At 43.1% G+C, this 16,037-nt stretch overlaps 1 protein-coding gene across 1 annotated transcript in view; it reads right to left on the bottom strand.

Moving 5' to 3' along the window:
* The window catches only part of SNTG2 (syntrophin gamma 2), a 690,678-nt gene that overhangs the window by 461,819 nt on the left and 212,822 nt on the right, over positions 1-16,037 (bottom strand). The window lies entirely within an intron of this gene.

The following is a 16,037-nucleotide window of genomic DNA, read 5'->3' as shown; positions in this document are numbered from 1 at the left end:
GCACTAACTAGGGATGTGCAGACAAAAAGTTTGCGTTCATAAGTTGATAAGTTGAAGTTGAGGGTCGATTTCGTTCAATATGGACATATGGAGAATTCCATAAGTTGAGGGTCTGTCCATACGTTCACCGGTTCCCTAAATAAAAATTTAAACCCCTCACCCTCCTTAATCCCCTCCCAAGACTTAGCAAAACTCCCTGGTGGTCCAGCGGGGAGTCAGGAAGCCATCCCTGTATTCCTTTGCGAGGAGCACGTGACGTGACGTGACGTGACGTGACGTGTTTCTCCGCGCCTCCGCTCCGGGACCCCCGTTAGACCCAACCGGAACTTTTGGCCAGCTTGGGGGGGCCTCCTGACCCCCCCAAGCTGACCCCCCCAAGCTGGCCAAAAGTTCCGGTTGGGTCCAACGGGGGTCCCGGAGCGGAGGCGCGGAGAAACATGTGACGTCGGCGTCACTCCGACGTGACGCCGATGTCACGTGCTCCTCACAAAGGAATACAGGGATGATTTCCTGACTCCCCGCTGGACCACCAGGGAGTTTTGGTAAGTCTTGGGGGGGTCAGGAGGGTGGGGGGTTTAAGTGTTTATTTAGGTTCAACGTATTCAACATAGCTATGTTGAATAAGTTGAAAATCGCGATGCGTTGCGCATCATCACTTTTTTAAGTTTAAAAAAAAAAAGTTGCGTTTTACATATGCGTTCAAAACGAATGCACACCCCTAGCACTAACAACATCCTCTGGCAACAAATTCCAGAGCTTTATTGTGCGTTGAGTGAAAAAGAATTTTCTCCGATTAGTCTTAAATGTGCTACTTGCTAACTTCATGGAATGCCCCCTAGTCCTTCTATTATTCGAAAGTGTAAAAATCCGAGTCACATATACTCATTCAAGACTTCTCATGATCTTAAAGACCTCTATCATATCCCCCCTCAGCCGTCTCTTCTCCAAGCTGAACAGCCCTAACCCCTTCAGCCTTTCCTCATAGGGAAGCTGTTCCATCCCCTTTATCATTTTGGTTGCCCTTCTCTGTACCTTCTCCATCGCAATTATATCTCTTTTGAGATGCGGCAACCAGAATTGTACACAGTATTCAAGGTGCGGTCTCACCATGGAGCGATATAGAGGCATTATGACATTTTCTGTTTTATTAACCATTCCCTTCCTAATAATTCCTAACATTCTGTTTGCCTTTTTGACTGCTGCAGCACACTGAGCCGACGTTTTTAAAGTATTATCCACTATGATGCCTAGATCTTTTTCCTAGATGGTAGCTTCTAATATGGAACCTAACATCGTGTAACTATAGCAAGGGTTATTTTTCCCTATATGCAACAACTTGCACTTGTCCACATTAAATTTCATCTGCCATTTGGATGCCCAATCTTCCAGTCTTGCAAGGTCCTCCTGTAATGTATCACAGTCTGCTTGTGATTTAACTACTCTGAATAATTCTGTATCATCCGCAAGTTTGATAACCTCACTCGTTGTATTCCTTTCCAGATCATTTATATATTTATTGAAAAGCACCGGTCCAAGTACAGATCCCTGAGGCACTCCACAGTTTACCCTTTTCCACTGAGAAAAATGACCATTTAATCCTACTCTCTGTTTCCTGTCTTTTAACCAGTTTGTAATCCACGAAAGGATGCCTAGAGGAGCACAAAAATTGAAACACAGTGGGCGGATTTTAAAAGGGTTACGCGCAAAAGGTATACGCATAACCCTTTTAAAACCCCCCTGTGCGGGCTGAGCCTATATTGCATAGGCTTCCGGTGCACGCAAAGCCCCGGGACGTGCGTAAGTCCTGGGGCTTTCTTGGGGTGGGCGCGTCTGGAGGCGTGACGTGGTCGGCGCTTCATCCGGGGGCGATGCAGTGGGTGTGGTTTTGGCCCAGGGGCATTCTGGGGCGTGGCTGCGGCCTCTGGACCAGAACACGGTGCGCGGCAGCTGGCCCGGCGCGCGCAAAGTTACGCCTGCTTCGAGCAGGTGTAACTCTGCGACAGAGGTAGGGGGGGTTTAGATAGGGCCGCGGGGGGGGGGGGGGGAGGTTAGGTAGGGGAAGGGAGGGAAAGGTGGGGGGAGGCAGAAGGAAAGTTCCCTCTGAGGCCGCTCCGATTTCAGAGTGGCCTCAGAGGGAACGGGCAGCGCACGCAGGGCTCAGCGCACGCAAGTTGCACAAATGTGCACCCCCTTGCACTCGCTGACCCCAGATGTTATAAGATACGTGTGGCTACTCGCGTATCTTATAAAATCCGGTGTACTTTCTTTCGCACCTGGTGCAAGAACTAAAGTACGCGCGCTCTATGTTTTAAAATGTACCCCAGCATGTATAAAGTTTAAAAATAAAGATAAAACATCAAGAAGAGGTTAAAACAAACTAAAACATATTACATAAAACCAAAGAATAATGAATATTAAGCACCTGTACATAAATAACTTTGCTATATTCGTAGGCAAGAGTAATTAATTATCTCCACACTGACTATATTTCAATTCCTACAGCTCAAACATGACTGTTAGAAAATAACTTTCAGCATGTCATCATATTAATTGTAAACCAGCTTAAATAAATGACTTTCAGCTTACAAAAACTGTTGGGATACTTCATTTTTGACATCCTCAGGAAGTACATTCCAGAGACTTAGCCCCATAACATAAAACAGACTATCCCTGCATTTGGACAATCTCACCTGCTTAAATGATGGAACATCCAGCAGATGATGGGTAGCAGATCTAAGAACACATGCTGGTTGATCTGCTATTAAAATAACATTAGGATAGTAAGGTGCCAGTTCATTTAAGGCCTTAAGAGTAAGCATAATAATCTTAAACTTAATCCAGTAAGTAATAGGTAACCAGTCCAAGTTAGCCAATGTGGGCATTTTATGTGTTCAAATACATTTTGGATGGCCTGCAAGGCTTTAAGTGTTGCTTCATGTAGACCCAAATAAAGTGAGTTACAATATTAATGGTAGATGTTATCTTTTTCTGTCAACAAAGGCACCCTCTCCATTGTCTACATTGCTTCATGTAGACCCAAATAAAGTGAGTTACAATATTAATGGTAGATGTTATCTTTTTCTGTCAACAAAGGCACCCTCTCCATTCCCCCTTTGAAAAAAGCCCACCTCTCCTCTACTAGGGACCGTGCACTATCCATTGCAGGCCCTAAACAATGGAACGCCCTCCCTACCACTCTCAGGCTAGAGCCATGTTACGCCAAGTTCCGAAAAAAACTTAAAACATGGCTCTTCCGACAAGCCTACCCTGATTAAGTACACCGACTTCTGCAAGTATCTTGCCTACGCCTTGTATATTCCTGTAAATAGTCCGTTGCAGTTTTTATTTATTGCTTTAATTCCTCCACCTCCTGCTCTTTGTATACTCCTCCTTGTTCGCCCTCCCTGTTCATTGTAATTTCTACCTTTAAAGTTACATTGTAAACCGGTATGATGTATGCATACTAATACCGGTATATAAAAGTTTTTAAATAAATAAATAAATAAATGTAAGGATTCTGCTGTCTAACATGCAAAGCATATAAAAACGATTTCTTACAATTCATTTAGTTTGTGGTTTAAAAGACAGGTTAGCATCAATAATAACCCCCAGATTCTGGACTTGCTTTGTAATTTTGATACTTATCTCATCAATGAGCAAACATTAGGGATGTGCAGAGCAAAATTTTATGTTCATATTTTTTATGTCCGAAAGGGGGTCCCACTTGCGGCCAATATGGACATAAAAAAAATCCAATGAGTTGGGTATATGTACATATGTGCAAAAAAAAAAATTAAACCCCCTCACCCTCCTTAATCCCCCCCCCAGACTTACCACAACTCCCTGGTGATCGAGCGAGGAGTGAGGACGTCATTTCTGCAATCCTTGGCGAGAAGCATGTGACGTCGGTGGCACGTCGAGTGACGCGGCGTCACGTGATTCCCGGCTCGTTCGCGCCTGACGGCTCGTTCGGCCCAAAAAGAACTTTTGGCCAGCTTGGGGGGGCCTCCTGACCCCCCCAAGCTGGCCAAAAGTTCTTTTTGGGCCGAACGAGCCGTCCGGCGCGAACGAGCCGGGAATCACGTGGCGCCGCGTCACTCAGACGCGACGTCACGTGATTCCCGGCAAGTTCGCGCCGGACGGCTCGTTCGGCCCAAAAAGAACTTTTGGCCAGCTTGGGGGGGCCTCCTGACCCTCTCAAGCTGGCCAAAAGTTCTTTTTGGGCCGAACGAGCCGTCCGGCGCGAACTTGCCGGGAATCACGTGACGTCGGCGTCACGTGATTCCCGGCTTGTTCGCGCCGAACGAGCCGTCCGGCGCGAACTTGCCGGGAATCACGTGACGTCGCGTCTGAGTGACGCGGCGCCACGTGATTCCCGGCTCGTTCGCGCCGGACGGCTCGTTCGGCCCAAAAAGAACTTTTGGCCAGCTTGAGGGGGTCAGGAGGCCCCCCCAAGCTGGCCAAAAGTTCTTTTTGGGCCGAACGAGCCGTCCGGCGCGAACGAGCCGGGAATCACGTGACGCCGGCGTCACTCGACGTGCCTCCGACGTCACATGCTTCTCGCCAAGGATTGCAGAAATGGCGTCCTCACTCCTCGCTCCATCACCAGGGAGTTGTGGTAAGTCGGGGGGGGGGGGGATTAAGGAGGGTGAGGGGGTTTATATTTTTATTTTGGCTCAACAATCGCGATTTCCCACATATCGAACATATCTATGTTCGATATGTGGGAAATCCGATCGTTTATGTCGAATCAATTTTTTAAGTAAAAAAAAAATATGAGTTGCGTTTTACTAATGCGGTCAATCCGAATGCACACCCCTAGCAAACATGCAGGTGGTTCTCTAGAAGAACATCTAGACAGAAACTTTATCTTTCATTTGTTCATGTTCAATATAAGCCAATTTTTAATTTACCAGTTTTTTACAACAGTATTGAGAAGGAAACTTTTATAACAGCATCATTCAGAGAAGCATTTACTGGGTCAAAAATACATTAGCATAGATATGATAGCCTTCATCTAAGCTAGTAAGTAGCTAGCTGACATAATGTAAACATGTATAGGGTAAAAAGGGTCGCTGACAGCGCAGGCCTCTTGGGAACCTCAGTAGCTAAAACTCTAGGATTAGATGTAAGTCCTTGAGTTACACCTTCAGGAAGTGGTCATTTAAAAATGAATAAAACCATTGGAATACAACTGAAGTCAAACATCTCTTTTAGGGTCATTCTTTATGTGCGATGGGCTGTTATCGTGCGCCTTAGGATGTTATCACACGCGATAACGCCCTACCACATACATGATACCGGCCGCATCATGGCGGTAAAATGCTAATTAGGGGAAGGGGAGGAGTGTGGGCAGGGTTTGGACAGTGTTAGGATCTGGTAGTGCTGCGGGCACCGTGGGAAGTAACATCACTTTTTCCTGTGGCAGATGAAACTGCACTGCCGCAATGCTGTTGACTGCACACTATTGCCCCCTCCCCTTTTCTGGCTGTGACCCATCATTCTGCTATATTTATAGCAGAATAATGAAACTAGGCCTTAGTCAGCGCAGTAACAATTCATGATCCAGCATGTTGAAGGTCGCTGTGATATCTAACAGGACTAAAAGATAATCTGTTCTGTTATCAAATCCTCTACAAAATATTTCAGTCAGAGACAGTAATAAGGTATCAACACCATGAGCTGAGTGAAAACCAAATTGCTACATATCTAATAGAGAATTATATTCAATATACTCATTGAATTGTTTCAGTATTATATTCTCTAAAACTTTTGCAATTTATTTATTTTTTTATTTAAAATCGGCCATCATCAAACCCATTCTAAAAAAGAATAATCTAGATCCAGAAAATCCACTGAACTACAGACCCATATCAAACCTCCCATTCTTTGCAAAAATCATTGAGAAAATCGTCCATACTTGACTCACCGATCACCTTGATGAAAATAACATCCTCCTTCCTTCTCAATTTGGCTTTAGAAAACAACTTAACACAGAATCCTTACTACTTGCCATGCATGACTTCGTAATCAAAGGTTTTGAAAAAGGCCAAAGTTACCTTCTAATCCTCCTCGACTTATCAGCAGCATTTGATAGAGATGTGAATCGTGTCCTCAATCGTCTTAACGATCGATTTCGGCTGGGAGGGGGAGGGAATCGTATCGTCGCCGTTTGGGTGTATAGAGTATCGTGAAAATCGTTAAAATCGTGAACCGGCACACTAAAACCCCCTAAAACCCACCCCGACCCTTTAAATTAAATCCCCCACCCTCCCGAACCCCCCCCCCCAATGCCTTAAATTACCTGGGGGTCCAGCGGCGGTCCGTAGCTAAATCGGGGGAAGGGGGAGGGCAGGAAAACCGGCACACTAAAACACCCAAAACCCACCCCTGACCCTTTAAATTAAATCCCCCACCCTCCTGAACCCCCCCCAAATGCCTTAAATTACCTGGGGGTCCAGCGGCGGTCCGTAGCTAAATCAGGGAAAGGGGGAGGGCAGGAAAACCGGCACACTAAAACACCCTAAAACCCACCCCCGACCCTTTAAATTAAATCCCCCACCCTCCCGAACCCCCCCCCCCAAATGCCTTAAATTACCTGGGGGTCCAGCGGCGGTCCGGAATGGCCTCCTGCAATTTAATCGTGTTGTCTTCAGCCGGCGCCATTCTGCGCCGCCATTTTGCAAAATGGTGGCGCAAAATGGCGGCGGCCATAGACCAACACGATTCGACTGCAGGAGGTCGTTCCGGACCCCCGCTGGACTTTTGGCAAGTCTTGTGGGGGTCAGGAGGCCCCCCCCCAACCTGGCCAAAAGTCCCTGGGGGTCCAGCGGGGTCCGTACGGAAAACGATTCGTGGCAGGAGATCGCTCCCGGACCCCCGCTGGACCCCCAGGGACTTTTGGCCAGCTTGGGGGGGGCCTCCTGACCCCCACAAGACTTGCCAAAAGTCCAGCGGGGGTCCGGAACGACCTTCTGCAGTCGAATCGTGTTGGTCTATGGCCGCTGCCATTTTGCGCCGCCATTTTGCAAAATGGCGGCGCAGAATGGCGCCGGCTGAAGACAACACGATTAAATTGCAGGAGGCCGTTCCGGACTGCCGCTGGACCCCCAGGTAATTTAAGGCATTTGGAGGGGGGGGTTCGGGAGGGTGGGGGATTTAATTTAAAGGGTCGGGGGTGGGTTTTAGGGTGTTTTAGTGTGCCGGTTTTCCTGCCCTCCCCCTTCCCCCGATTTACGATTTTTTGACGATAAATCGGGGGAATTGGTATTGTATCGTGGCCCTAACGATTTTTGATGATTTAAAATATATCGGACAATATTTTAAATTGTCAAAAAACGATTCACATCCCTAGCATTTGATACTGTAAACCACTCTATACTGATTAATCGTCTTTCTGAAATTGGTGCTAACAAAACAACTCTTCAATGGTTTTCCTCCTATCTGTCACAAAGATCCTACCAAGTACTACTTAATGATTCCCTATCAAAGAAAATCAACTTAGACACCGAAGTTCCCCAAGGATCCGCCCTTTCAGCGACACTCTTTAATATTTATCTTCTCCCACTATGCCAGTTCCTTACAAATCTGAATCTAACCCATTTCATCTATGCTGATGATATTCAAATCTTAATTCCAATAAAAAAATCAATTGAAGAAACATATAAATTAACTGCCTATTACCTAAACAGCATCAAGGAATTACTAAACAACATAAAACTCATCCTCAACTTTGACAAAACTGAATTAATAGTACTTAACAGAAAGAACAACTCTCTGCATACACCGACTCTAAATCTCATGAACCAAAATTCAAGCTTATCTCCAACCAATCATGCCCACAACCTTGGAGTAATAATCGACAAATAACTTTCATTTAAAAACTATATATCAAGAAGAATTAAAGACGGTTATCATAAACTACTTACACTCTGTCATCTAAAACCGTTTCTCTCAAATAATGACTTAAGATCAGTCTTGCAATCATTAATATTCTCCAATATAGACTACTGCAACTCTCTACTCCTCAACTTACCTCTAAACATCATTCAACCTCTCCAAAATCCTGCAGAATGCAGCTGCAAGAATCCTTTCAGGTGCCAAAAAGCATGACCACATCACCCCAACCCTCATATCACTTCATTGGCTGCCAATAAAATACAGGATCAAATATAAAGTCCTTTCCATCCTACATAAAATTATATATGAAGAACAGAAAAATTGTCTAAGCCCCTACATTCAATTCCATACCTCAAGTAGAAACCTGAGGTCAGCAAATAAAAGACTCCTAAAAACACCACCAACGCACTCAAATCAACTCACCTCTACTCAAAATAGAGCTATATCCCTTGGTAGCCCAAAACTTTGGAACTCCCTCCCAATTAAACTCATAATTCAAGAAAACCTAAAAACATTCAAAAAAGAATTAAAAACTTGGTTGTTCAACAAAGCATATCAAACCACCCAAAGAATCAACTAATCATCACCGCCCTCCATTACAACCTCATGATTAAATGAATATCAGCACAACTATACTTTTCTAAAATAAGAATGAACTCATTTTGATCTTAAGCATTAATTTGTTTACTACTAAGCATGTTTTTACACACCTTGTCAACCCCTTTATTCCTATAACCTTATTTTGTAAACCGTTATGATGGCATTATTTTAACGTTTCTGAATGACGGTATATAAAACTCATCAAATAAATAAATAAACAAATTTATTTGAAATTCTTCTAATCCACCTATATAATACTGTTAGTCAAAGTGGATTAAAAAATAAAACATCAGTGTTACACTAACAACAAAGAAAGAACATAAAATGATCTTCAAAGGGTGGTATGACAGAAGGAGTTTAGAGACTGAAAAAACTATGCAAGGGGGAGATCTGGGGAGGGTGCTGCACACTTTGATTCAGAAGGACATGGTATCTGACCATTCCGTCCCCCCCCCCATAGTCACTCGTAGTGTAGACATCATAATGACTATACCATATGGTTTGCTACTGCCTAAAAGCATACAGAAATTAACTCTATACTCAAACGATTACAAATTGATCATCTGAACAAAGCTTTTAAGGTTCTTAGTGTAGTAGTTCCTAATGTAGTTTAGCTTCAAGCCTATGAATGACTACAGTGGGCTTTGTCTAATAAAAAACTGTTTAAATATGATGTAATCTTAATGTTAGTTTCAAAATACCATCATATGAGAACCAATTTTTTTGCCGTTGCTAATGTAGTCTTACAGTTATTGAGACCTCATATACTGTGGCGGGCTTTAAATGCAATAGCCCCGTAAAGCCACTATAGGAGATATGCGGTGATTTAATAACTGTTACACCGTCTCTATGTTATAATCATTGGTCTCTTTGAAAAGGTATTATTGTAACGACAACTTGTGTCAGTTTACAGGCAGTAAATGTTTGCACTTATCGTACCGAGGTTTGCAGCTGGGATATCACGCTGGCTTGGGCCTGACACGGCTCGTGTTTCTGTGAACCTTCTTCAGGGGCTGCGCTATGCCAATTGATTCCCGGTACTGCCAACAGGTTCTGCTACTAGGCTGCAGCTATTCTCGGGCAGCAGAGAATAGCCCGAGAATAGGGCGAGAATAGGTCAGATACCATGTCCTTCTAAGGTCTGTGACCTTAGAAAATCCAGGCCTAAGTTTTGAACTTCACTGGACAAATATGGGTTTAAATATTACCCATCACTAATCTATGTTGTAGTTGGGTAAGTGATTACCTGGCTAAACTGGAAAAAAAGGCATTCCAAGGGCAGGGCTTAAACTTAGCCTAGAAGCCCTGAATATTGGTGCTATCCAGCTAAGTTTAACTCTTTTGAAGTCTCATCATACTCAAAGCAAGTCTAAAATTACTCAAATAACATAGCCTTAACCAGCTATATTCTACTTATAACCAGTTAAGTGGCTTGGAGTTCAAAGCCTGGATTGCTCACTGTGACCTCTGGAGTCCTCTCCCAGGGCATGCTGGGAACAGTATGCAGATGAGCCTTTTGGTCCTCTTCTGCTGTAAGGGGTGTAGGGCCTCTGGAAGCTGGGGCTGTGAATTTCAAAGCTTGCTATGAACTCTGGAGTCCTCTCCCAGGTGCTTCGGGGAACAGTATGCAGATGATCCTTCCAATCCTATTCTGCTGCAAGGGGTGTGGTGCCTCTGGAAGCTGATGCTGTGGAGTTCAAAGCCTGGATCGCTTGCTATGAACTCTGGAGTCCTCTCCCAGGTGCTTCTGGGAACAGTATGCAGATGAGCCTTTCAATCCTATTCTGCTGTAAGGGGTGTGGTGCCTCTTGAAGCTGGTGCTGTTGAGTTCAAAGCCTGAATTGCTCACTGTGACCTCTCCCGGTACCTGTTGGGAATGATATACAGATGATCCTTCCAGGCCCTGTCTGATGCCTGGTCCTTCCTGTTTTGTTACAGCAACTCCCTTCAGGAGCTGCCACAGCTATCAACACATACAGGAATAAATCACACCATTGTCTGGGCCATAGATGAGAGTCTCCTCCCACAAAAAGAATCAACCTCTGGGATAGAGAGCTCAGGATCTGGGAGAAGTGCTAGTCAGAGTAGCCCTGAAGAGTATTAAATTAGTTTGTTAGTAGTCTCACTGTTATCATCAGTAGTGCTACTTACGCTTGCCCTAAGTCCCTTTGTCAGAAAAAGCTTTCCTTATCCCATTGTCATTATTGTTCTTACTAGTGCCACATCTACTTTTTGTTCCTTGTGGTAAAATGGAATTTGACAGTCACTCAATAACTTGTAGAGGGTAGGGGGGTTATTGTTTCAATAAATATAATGTACTGTAGTCTGCATATAAGTGCAAGTGTGGTGTAGAGATAAAGACAGACATCAAATCAATGGGCCCATAGTGAGGTAAAAATTTAAAAAAATACTCCCAATGAATAAGTTATCTGACTGAAGTTAGCTGGATAAGTTATTCCAGATATTCAGCACGATATCCCTGATTAAAATTATCCAGTTACCTTTTTCCAGATAACTTTACACTTAACTGGTTATCTTTTGAATATTGCTGGTTAGATGCAAAGTTATCTGGCCTTGTGTGGCTGCATAAATTTAGCCTTAACTGGCTATATTCTTTTGAATATAGCCAGTTAAGGCTAATATAGCCACAATGTCAAAGAATATAGCCACGATGTCAAAGAAGCTCCCTGGGGAAGTTTGGAGGTGGCCCAGAGCAGAGGCAGCTTCCTGCTGCCAGCAGCACTGCAGCCACATTAAAAACTAACTGCGGCGGTGAGCCGTAATCAAAAGAGGGGCTGGCCGTACCAGGATTCCCTACCCCGACGCGGCAGAGAGCTGCAATTTGAAAATAAAAGTGGAGGTTGGCCAAATCAGAGCCAGATGGGGGCTGCAAGAGCCAGGGGAGGTCATGGCAGCCATGAGTGCAGGTAGATGGGGCTGAAGGAGCCTGGAATATTCCTGGCAGCCAGAAGATGCCCTGAAGTACTACAAGCATTTATTTGTAAAATAAATGTGTTCCACTTCTGTATGGCTGGTGTCAGAAATCAGAGATAGTGCTGGGAATGCTGCCATTGCAAGATTAAAGACACAGACAGCATCGGGACTATAAGCAAAGCCCCAGCATGTTTCAGTACAGGGCATGGGGTCCTTGTTGACATCGCAAATGACGTCAGTGAGAGTCTGCCCCAGAGAAGAGCCTGAAGACAAATTGAACATTTAAAAGTTAAATAAAAGCTAAATAAGCCATTTTAAAGTTTAAAAAAGGTGGCAATTTTGGTGGGGGAACATGGAAAGAGGTTCCCACATAAGTTCCAGTATCCAGGAAGCACCCTGACAAACAGGGTGCCAATACATTTAATAAACTTCTTCAATTTAATAAAAATGCAGTTCTTTGACAGAGTTGGTCTTGTTTAGGGGTTCCTGTGACTTGTCCACATTCAGAGTTTGGGGTCAAAAGTTAATTTTTATCCAGTTATCCCATCCGTTTTCCCCAGGATGTCCCTGTGATTAAAAAGTGATTTAAAAAAATGTCAGAAACTGGTAAGAGATAGCGTCCATAAACTGATTGAGGATCTGGGTAGGCATAAGAAAATTACAGGATTTGCGATTGAACAGAATGGTTTCAAAGAAGGTTTTGGCAGAGGGGGGAGAGAAGAGAGGAATGAGTAGTTTAACTAAGTGTTAGCACGAGGGAAAGTGGAAGCACATTGTATATGGTAATGCAAAGTAAAAGTACTATACGCAGCTCAGGGGGTTGTCAGGAAGGTGGTTATCGTAGGAAGGGTAGGCCTGTAGGAACAGCCAGGTTTTTAGCTTTTTTTTAAATTTGGGTGTAGAGGTTTCGGTGCTTAAGTCTGGGGGCATGGAGTTCCATAGGGTGGGGCCAGCCAGGGAAAAGGCTCTGTTCATTGTGGAGATTAGTTTAGTAGATTTGATAGAGGGGGTACGGAGAGTTCCTTGGAGGGCAGAACGAGTTGGTCTGGTGGAGGTGCGAAGAAGTAGTGGGGGGTTTATCCAGTCAGTGTTTTCATTGGTGATGCTTTTATGTATAAAGGAAAGAACTTTGAAAAGGATACGAGATTGTATTGGCAACCAGTGGAGTTCGATGAGGGTAGGAGTGATGTGGTCACGTTTTCTGGAGTTAGTAAGGATACGTGCTGAGGCATTCTTTAAGAGTTGTAATGGTTTGGTGTGTATGGCAGGGAGGCCAAGGAGGAGTGCATTACAGTAGTCTATTTTAGAAACGATAATAGACTGTAGTACTGTACGAAGATATGAGAATGGTGCAATTTTAAAGTTGCTATAATGATGGTCCTAGGGTTAACTGGTGCCATTTTGAAGGCATTTCAGGATGAGGCAAATGGGCATTCCTTCTGCCCCTTTTTTCTTTGCAGTTGGTCCTATGGGGGGGGGGGAAGTGGGGGCTGAGATGGTTGTTGGTCCTAGTTGCTTTGGGGGAAGGGGGAGGGAGGGATTAGAGAATGCTTTTGGACAGGTCATGGGGCAGTTCACTGGACAAGCTATGAGTTAGGCAGTGAGCCAATGGGGCAAGCTGTGGGTTAGGCCGTGGGCCTGCAGGGCAAGCCATGATGCTTGTTTTCTTTTTTTTTTTTTTTTTTCAAACCAAAAAGAAAAAATCCGCAACATTTTTGTTGGTTTTCCTTTCATTCCATTTAAAAAATATAATGAAACAAAATAGGAAAAGTCATTAACAATTCCTATTTCATTTCAAATGAATGCATGTCCATAATACTGAATCCTTTTTTTCACATGCAGAAAAGCCAAGAGAAAAAAGGATGATGTTCTACTTGGTCAATGCAGTGGTCACTGGTCAGAAACACTTCTGCTGATAAAATGAAAACAGATCTCTCTCTGCGTTGCAAGTGCACACAGAAAGAGATATACTCTTACTCATGCCTGTTCAACGACAGTCCTTTCTCACTGAACCTTTCTAACAGTGGAAAGATTACATTGGAGAGTCTCATCTAATACAGTGAGAATGTGACAACAGGAAACAGCGCTGTCCACATTGCCTTTCTATATATTTTTTTAACTTTTTCTTTGATCCTGAGAAAGGTTTTGCTTCTGAAGCCCTTTCTCTGAAATCCAATCCAGAAATTTCAAAGTAGTGATAGCTCAAAGTTGCATGTTGCTTTCAATGTGTGTCTGTGTGTGTGTGTGGGGGGGGGAGGGGGGGATGAGGAATTCATTGTGAATCCATGCAGGATTCAGCTAGGATAGGCTGGTTGAAAAAAATGCTTGACCTTGATTTCTCTAGCTGCTTCTTTGCCTTGTCATACCATGGCTCTGCTCTATTGGGCTTCAGTGGCTTACCCTGAGCAGGGAAAAAAAAATATTCTGTAGTTTTACTTGTCCCATACACCTGAATGGGATCCAAAAACAAATGCAAAATAAATTACTATTTTCAGGAGAACTGTCTATTTGTTTTATTTTAAATGAATCAAAACAAAAATAACCTCCTTTGGCTTACCCATTAATTTCAAACCAATGCACATACCTCTGCAATAGTGCCCAATTTTATTCTGCAAAGATCCATATCAATTTATATATTTTAATGTTAATTTTAAAAGCCCGGCGCATGCATTAATTAGCGGATGTGCGAATAAGTCAGGCTTGCGCGCAGAAATCATATTTTAAAAAGCTCCCAGATAAGGTCGTAAATGCCACAGCACGCACATCTAAAATGTTTATAAAAATGGGGGCAGGGCATGGGTGTGTTGGGTCCTGGCCAAGAGAAGCACATGTAAATACTTACGCACCCTGGTTTGTGCAGATGTTACCTGCTGTGTAACTTTACTTCTGCTATGGATGATGTGAAAGTAATAAAAGAAAAAGAGCCATTTTGGAGGGGTTTAAAAAGTCCGGGGTAACTGGAGAGAATATAGGCTATCAAACCAGAGAGATCTGGAAAATCTAGCTGTTAACCGAGTAAACTAGTACCTGAACTGGTAAACTTGTATGCGCCCCTTTTAAAATTCCCCAACTTACACATTTACAGTGGGTTAGGCGCCCATGCACATGCCCACTTAAAATTTGGCGCACATGTGTACGCGACCAGTCTATTTTATAACATGCATCCATATATGCACTCAAGTTATAAAATGGCTACGTCCCTGTGTGCAGGCTGACGTACATGCGCCAATGTGCACCCATGTACCCATTTGAAAGTTGTCAGCTCTAGGGGTGCAGACAGCAGTTTGAGCATGGCTTGTGAAAGCAGTGCACCTATAGAGAACTGTTGATTTATGTAGGAAGCTTGAGACTTGAGTGAAATCCTCTGTTAGTATGTATTGCGACTGGTAAGTCACTGAATTTCTATGGAAGGAGGCAATTTTAACAAAAGAATTAATGGTGTTAATCACAGAGAAAAGTGATTAACATAGTGAGTCCATTTCAGTAGCACATTATTATTTTTAATTGTGACAAGGAAACAGTGACTAGGAGATTTTTTGATATTTATTTATTTATTTTCAGCATAGAAAGAGTTATCAGAAACGTGCATAGACAGTCCTTCGCATACTCATGTTTTTTTTTTTGTTGTTGTTGTTTTTTGTGAAATAGTTTAAGCCCAGGGAGGTAGAGAGAGATTTATTGTTATGTTTAATAGAATGTTAAGTTAAAGTCATAGAGGGGCAGACAGTGACATCCAGGGATAGATAAGTTAGAATCTCCATGAAGGTTTGGACACATGGCACCCAATGGTTATGTGAGATTTTACACTGACACACACGACTGAAAGAACTGCATGCATTTTCTTTATAGTTCCTTTTATTCTTAGTGGAGAATATTCAAATTGTTCTGAAATTGTTGTGAAACAGATACTTAGAAAGTAATTATCATGGTACACATCTGTAAGAGAAAAGGAATACAGTCAGTCAGATTATTTTGTTCAAGAGTATTTTAAAATAACACTCACTTGGAAGAATTTATTATACATTTTTCTGAAACTTCAGAGTACTACCTGTAAAATGAGAAGTTTAATTGAAAGAACTATAATAAGCCAATTATGGGTTTTCTAGGAGATTTAATGTTGTACAACAGAAGAAGTTCCTTACCAAAGAGTTCATGCATTTTGGGATTGTTGAAATCATTTCTGATCCTGTAAACCACATATAGTTAGTAAAAAAAAGAATGTTTTGATCCTGCAAAAGGAAAAGTGTCATTAAAATTTGTTAAATCATTACATATCTGATCTGGGCAATACGGTTTTTTTTGCAATAAAAAAAATAAATTTAGTTTTAAACTGACATTCATTGTGCAACTATTCGGAAGCTACCACATTCAACATGTACACAAATTCCACTTACCTGAATCTGTGAAATCATTATCATTTCCATCACAACCCTTCACCCAGCCTCCAAGAGGACTGTTGCCTGTGTGGGGTATCCCATCCCTGCAAAAGTTTATGGTTGGTCAAGGGGTGACCTTTGGGGAAGATAGACCCTCCCGTCCTTTATGCAGTGTCCTGAGGTCAGCAGATGATTATACCATTTATCATCCTAAGGACAGCAGAATTC

Source organism: Rhinatrema bivittatum, chromosome 3 (assembly GCF_901001135.1).
Source record: "Rhinatrema bivittatum chromosome 3, aRhiBiv1.1, whole genome shotgun sequence".
NCBI lineage: Eukaryota > Metazoa > Chordata > Amphibia > Gymnophiona > Rhinatrematidae > Rhinatrema > Rhinatrema bivittatum.
Note: the sequence above shows the minus strand (reverse complement) of the source record. Positions and strands in the feature narration are given on the sequence as shown.